At 41.7% G+C, this 7,148-nt stretch overlaps 1 pseudogene; it reads right to left on the bottom strand.

Moving 5' to 3' along the window:
* Nucleotides 1-224: 224 nt before the first annotated feature.
* LOC110544189 (olfactory receptor 5P1-like) lies at nucleotides 225-1,705 on the bottom strand (annotated as a pseudogene).
* Between the last annotated feature and the right edge of the window lie 5,443 nt (nucleotides 1,706-7,148).

Genomic DNA, 7,148 nt, shown 5'->3' with positions numbered 1-7,148 from the left:
AGGGCAAATTATTATTTGGTACATAACCTTTAAAAAGGAAAATTTCTTGACACCTGCAGGAATTCTATACTTAATACACAAACCGTTTTTAAAGACTTCAAGATAGCCTTCAAAAAACACAAGACTAATAGAACAGATAAATAGAATGTTAACTTAGGGAGCATGTGATAGACTCTGAGAGTGACATAGATAAAATATTTATAAATTTCATCAAAGAACAGGTTTTATGAATATATTCTGGCAGTTGCCTTCCTCAGGGTCTCCTTTACATCTCTGTTTCTCAGACTATAGATGAGAGGGTTCAGCATCGAAATCACCACTGTGTAGAACAGAGATACCACCCTGTTTTATTTAGTTGAATAGCTGGACTTGGACATTATGTAAATGAAGGTGATGGTTCCATAATAGAGAGTTACTGCCATGAGGTGGGAGGTGCAGGTGGAGAAGGCCTTATGGCGGACCTCGATAGAGCGCATCTTCAGGATAGTGATGAGGATGTAAATGTAGGAGACAGTTATGACAAATACTGTCACTACAATGATGGATCCAGCAGAGATGGAGGGGATGATTCCAGCAATGGAGACATCTGAGCAGGACAGCTTCAATAAAGGGGAGAAGTCACAGAAGAAGTGACCTATCTGATTTGATCCACAAAAGGACAGACTTAACAAAGAGTAAATGTCCACGCATTCACACAACCACCCACATAAGAAACCCCAACTAAGAGGAGGCAGATTTGGAGAGACATACATGTAAAGTAGAGTAGGGGTGAGCAGATAGCTATGTATAGGTCATAAGCCATAGCAGCTGGCAGGAAGTACTCAGCTGTCCCAAAAGTCACAACTAAACAGAGTTGAGCTTCACATCCATGCACAGAGAGGGCTCTTCTATGTATGGTGAATCCTGTCAGCGTCATAGGTGTAACTGAAGTGGAATAACCAATGTCCACAAAAGCCAGATGGCTAAGAAACTTATACATGGGGGTGTGAAGCTAGGGACTGCTTCTTACTAAAGCAACTACAGTTGCTCTGATTTTCCCTCTTTCTTCCTCTCTTCCTCTCCTCTCCCCTCTTTCCTTTCCTCTTCCCCCTTTCTTTTCCACTCCCTTCCTTTTCTCTTCCCTTTCCCCTCTTCCTTTGCTCTCCACTTCTTTCTTTCCTTCCTTCTTTCTTTCAGTTTATCTCTATTTCTATTCCTCTCTCTAGTTATTATGCTGATATTTCCTACTAAGGTGACAATGTATATTCCAAGAAAAAGCATAAAGAATATCACACAAAGTAGAGAATCATCTGTTAACCCCAAAAGGATGAACTCTGTCATGGTGGTACTGTTTCCAGGCTCTATCTCTTATGTGAATTGTCTCTGTGGAAGAAAATGATGAAATAATTTATCGAGTGTCCTCATTCTATATTCCCCATGCTGTGTGTGATTATTCCCCAACTCAAGCAAGCATTCTTTATTCCAAAAGGCATTTACCAATGTTCTTCAGTATTGGGGATTTTTAACTCTTTGCGTAAAATGAGAATGATTGGGCCTCACTGACATGCTGTGTTATATCTCTTGAAGGTGCTTCTCCAGCCTTCTATTACAGGAAGAACTGTTTTTCAAGGTCAAGATCCAGTTCTAGTGAGGTACTAGGGTTCTCATAATGCTCAGTGATACACTGAAATCCCAGACAAACCTCAGAGCCTGTCTTTTCATACATCCTTCTCGTCAACCACCTCTCCTATAATTTATATTTATGAAATAACACCCCCTCCATCCAGTCTGTTGTGTCTGCATTTTATGGAGACTTCCTGGCTTGTATCAAAGATTAGGAATTTGATACATTTCTTTCCAAGGTCTGTTCCTTCAAGATATAGTTTAAAATGATATAGCACATTTTGAGCGAACAATTTGATAGTAGCATTTTTATTTTATGTTTTCATATAAAACTTGTCTTCCATCATAATTTATTGTATACCAATTTTGAGAATGATCTGATGGAGCACTAAATTGATCTTAATTTCATGATATAATTTAATATGATAGATGTTAATGTAAGGAAATGTTGATTACTTCCTTTTGAATATTCACCTACTCTCAGTCCTTTATTCTCAGAACTAGAAACTAGAGAGAGGAATAGAAATAGAGATAAACTGAAAGAAAGAAGGAAGGAAAGAAAGAAGTGGAGAGCAAAGGAAGAGGGGAAAGGGAAGAGAAAAGGAAGGGAGTGGAAAAGAAAGGGGGAAGAGGAAAGGAAAGAGGGGAGAGGAGAGGAAGAGAGGAAGAAACAGGGAAAATCAGAGCAACTGTAGAATATTCCCTCATGGACCTTTGATTATCAGCTGGCCCTCCAATGGCCATTTCCCTAAGGGCAGACGATGATCTCTATTTTCTTTTTCTTTTCTTTTTTTTCAATTTAATTTTTTTTTTCAATTCAGGAACCTTGAACAATCATCTGACCCTGGGGAAAGCCAGCCCACAGCTTAAATAGCCTCTGGGTAGCCAACCCCAGCATGCCATGTGGGCAATGCAGATAGGTCCACATACACGGAAGCAAGCCAGATCCTCAGCCTTAGCCAAATATGGAGTTGTTTGTGACAGAGAGCACTCACCATCGGGATGTTGAAAGGCAGAAACCAGCACCATCTTTAAGACACGGCATTACGCAGCTCTCTACAGTTCCCCCTTTTTGTTTTAGACACATCAGGCAAGAGTAGAGGTCTGATCTCTGATATTAGAAATAAATTGGGACTTTGTACCGATGTTCATTTAGGTGTCATCCACCCAAAGAGCATCAGACCCGTCCAATACCTTTTTCTCAGAGGCGGGACCTGGGGCATCAACCCACATGCAATCAGATATGCTCTTCTCTGGGTTGAAAGCGGCTGACCCTGAGTGCAGTGCTTAGCTTTGCATCCTGAGCATAACATTTTAGTTCCCATGCTTGGGGAGACTGTCCTGCTTCAATGACTGTAAAGGTCTGAATGGTCATGGCTGCATTACGCTGTTGTGAGACTCTAATCTTGCATATACACCACAGGCAAACCAAGGAGACCAACACCAGAAGGCCTGCTAATGCTCCCATGCCCACCCATTCCTTCAGATGATTCATGGCTTCCTTCAGCAATCCATGTTGATAATCCTGTGGCTAGTCCTGCGTCCACTCTGGTAGAATTTACCGTGACAATGGCCACTCTCAGCTGCTCCATCGTAGTATCGAATTCTCCAGTCCAATTACCTAAAATATAGCTAGACAATTGTTTAGACAGATTTACAGCACAGGAAAAATTCTCATGTTGTATGCTAGTGACACAAAGTCCAGCATACTTTCATTGACAGCCAAGTTGAGCTATTTGCCATAGGGTATCAATTTGCTCCTGCACGACGTCAATCCTCTAATTGAACACCATCAAGCTTCCTTTTAGTTGAGCATTAATTCCTTTTAGTACATCTAAGGCATGAGCTACATTGGCTAAAAGATTATTCAGGGGTCTGAGCAGTCTGCACAGTATGACTCATGGCTAAGGCCACAGTGGTAGCTCCAACAGCCGCCAATGAGATGGCAGTAACAATGGCGGCTGTAGTTCCAAGATCCCTTTTCTGTCTGAAGAGACTCATAGCATGAGGGACATCAACGGGCACAGGCACCCAGTGAGGCATGCGAGTAACCAGGACATACCTAAATTCACTAGCATTCCTGCATTGGGCAAAAAAAGCAAGTATCATTACGACAATTACTTGGCTCTATCTGGCTAACAATGAATAAAAATGGGGGATATAAAGAAACAGGTGTGGGCTTATAGGAAATATTATGACAAGCCTCGTTGGAACATCCTGCATCAGTTCTAGAACTAGCAGTGGTGGTGTCCGATGTCTGAGTAGGTTCAGGAGACCATTGCCCCCAGGGGTGAGACATGCTCCATGTGAATTGACTAACTCCATGTTTTCCTCCACTTTTGAAAGTCATTTAAGGTTCTTAAATTATCTTTTTTTTCCTTTTATTTTAAAATTTTCCATCAATTACACTTTATTCATTCTGCATCTCCCCATAAGCCCCTCTCTGTTCCCATCCCAATCCCACCCTCCCTCCTCCCTCTGCATGCATGCCACTCCCCAAGTCCACTGATAGGGGAGGTTCTCCTCTCCTTTCTGATCTTAGTCCATCAGTTCACATCAAAAGTGGCTGCATTGTCCTCTACTATGGCCTGGTAAGGCTGCTCCCCCCCTCAGGGGGAGGTGATCAAAGAGCAGGCCAATCAGATTATATCAGAGGCAGTCCCTCTTCACATTACTATGTAACCCACTTGGACACTGAACTGCCCTGGGCTACATCTGTGCAGGGGTTCTGGGTTATCTCCATGAATAGTCCTTGGTTGGAGTATGAGTCTCTGGGAAGTTCTCCTTTCTGATCTTAGTCCATCAGTTCACATCAAAAGTGGCTGCATTGTCCTCTACTATGGCCTGGTAAGGCTGCTCCCCCCCTCAGGGGGAGGTGATCAAAGAGCAGGCCAATCAGATTATGTCAGAGGCAGTCCCTCTTCACATTACTATGTAACCCACTTGGACACTGAACTGCCCTGGGCTACATCTGTGCAGGGGTTCTGGGTTATCTCCATGAATAGTCCTTGGTTGGAGTATGAGTCTCTGGGAAGTTCCCTGTGTTCAAATTTTCTTGTTCTGTTGCTCTCTTTGTGGAGACCCTGTCCTCTCCAGCTCTTACTATTTCCCAGTTCTTACATAAAATTCCATTCACTCTGCCCAGCAGTTGCCCATCAGGCTCAGCATCTGCTTTGATAGTCTGTAGGGTAGAGGCTTTCAGAGGCCCTCTATGGTAGGTTCCTAGATTGTTTCCTGTATTCTTCTTCTTCTGATGTCCATCCTCTTTGCCTTTCAGGATGGAAATTGACTGTTTTAGGTAGGGTCCTCTCTCTTACTTAGTTTCTTTAGATGCACAGATTTTAGTGGGTTTGTCCTATGTTGTATGTCTATATGAATGAGTATATACCGTGTGTGTCTTTTTGCTTCTGGGACAACTCACTCAGGATGATCCTTTCCAGGTCCCACCATTTAGCTGCAAATTTCATGATTTCCTTATTTTTCATTGCTGAGTAATATTCCATTGTATAGATTGTACCACAATTTCTGCATCCATTCTTCAGTTGAGGGGCATCTAGGTTGTTTCCAGCTTCTGGCTATTACAAATAAAGCTGCTACAAACATGGTTGAGCAAATGCCCTTTTTGTGTACTTGAGCCTCTTTTGGATATATGCCCAGGAGTGGTATGGCTGGATCTTGAGGAAGCACTATCCCTAGTTGTCTGAGAAAGTGCCAGCTTGATTACCAGATTGGTTGTACAAGTTTACATTTCCACCAGCAGTGGAGAACGGTTCCCCTTTCTCCACAACCTCTCCAACATGTGTTGTCACTTGAGTTTTTGATCTTGGCCATTCTCATTGGTGTAAAGTGAAATCTCAGGGTTGTTTTGATTTGCATTTCCCTAATGGCTAATGAGGTTGAGCATTTCTTTAAGTGCTTCTCTGCCATTTGATATTCCTCTGTCGAGAATTCTCTGTTTAGCTCTGTTCCCCATTTTTTAAGTGGATTACTTGGTTTGCTGCTTTTCAGCTTCTTTAGTTCTTTATATATACTGGATATGAGTCCTCTGTCAGATAAAGGGTTGGTGAAGATTCTTTCCCAATCTGTAGGCAGTCACTTTGTTTTGGTGATGGTCTCCTTTGCTTTGCAGAAGCTTTTCAGTTTCATGAGGTCCCATTTATTGATTGTTGTTCTTAGAGCCTGTGCTGTTGGTGTTCTATTCAGGAAGTTTTCTCCTGTACCAATCAGTTCTAGGGTATTCCCCACTTTTTTTTCTAGCCGATTTAATATGTCCGGTTTTATGTTGAGGTCTTTGATCCACTTGGACTTCAGTTATGTGCAGGGTGATAAGTATGGATCTATTTTCATTTTTCTACATGTAGACATCCAGTTGGACCAGCACCATTTGTTGAAGATGCTATCATTTTCCATTGTATGGTTTTGGCACCTTTGTCAAAGATCAGGTGTCCATAAGTGTGTAGGTTTATTTTTGGGTCCTCTGTTCGGTTCCATTGATCCACCATTCTGTTTCTATGCCAGTACCCATGCAGTTTTTAAAACTGTTGCTCTATAGTACAACTTAAGATCCGGGATGGAGATACCTCCAGAAGATCTTTTATTGTAGAGGATTGTTTTAGCAATTCTGGGTTTCTTGTTATTCCATATGAAGTTGAGAATTTTTCTTTCCAGGTCTGTAAAGAATTGTGTTGGTAATTTGATGGGCATTGCATTGAATCTGTAGATTGCTTTTGGTAAGATGGCCATTTTTACTATGTTAATCCTGCCAAGCCATGAGCATGGGAGATCTTTCCATCTTCTCATATCTTCTAATTATTTCTTCAGAGACTTGAAATTTTTTTCATACAAGTCTTTGACTTCTTGGTTAGGGTTACTCCGAGGTACCTTATGTCATTTGTGGCTATTGTGAAGGGTGTTGTTTCCCTAATTTCTTTCTCAGCCCTTTTGTCTTTTGTATACAGGAGGGCTACTGATTTTTTTGAGTTAATTTTGTATCTGGCCACTTTGCTGAAGGTGTTTATCAGCTGTAGGAGTTCCCTGGTAGAGTTTTTGGGGTCACTCACGTATACTATCATATCATCTGCAAATAGTGATAATTTGACTTCTTCCTTTCCAATTTGTATCCCCTTGATCTCCTTCAACTGTCTTATTTCTCTAGCAAGGACTTCCAGAACTATGTTGAAGAGATATGGAGAGAGTGGGCAGCCTTGTCTTGTCCCTGATTTCAGTGGGATTGCTTTAAGTTTCTCTCCGTTCAGTTTGATGTTGGCTATAGGCTTGCTGTATATCATGTGGTTTTTTTCTTTCAGTTTGTTCATATGGTGGATCACATTGATGGATTTCCGTATACTGAACCACCCCTGCATACCTGGGATGAAGCCTACTTGGTCATGGTGGATGATATCTTTCATGTGTTCTTTTATTCTGTTTGCGAGTATTTTGTTGAGTATTTTTGCAACAATGTTCATAAGGGAGATTGGCCTGAAGTTCTCTCTTTTTGTTGGGTCTTTGTGAGGTTTAGGTACCAAGGTGACTGTGGCTTCATAGAA

This window comes from Meriones unguiculatus, chromosome 14 (genome assembly GCF_030254825.1).
Source record: "Meriones unguiculatus strain TT.TT164.6M chromosome 14, Bangor_MerUng_6.1, whole genome shotgun sequence".
Lineage (NCBI taxonomy): Eukaryota > Metazoa > Chordata > Mammalia > Rodentia > Muridae > Meriones > Meriones unguiculatus.
Note: the sequence above shows the minus strand (reverse complement) of the source record. Positions and strands in the feature narration are given on the sequence as shown.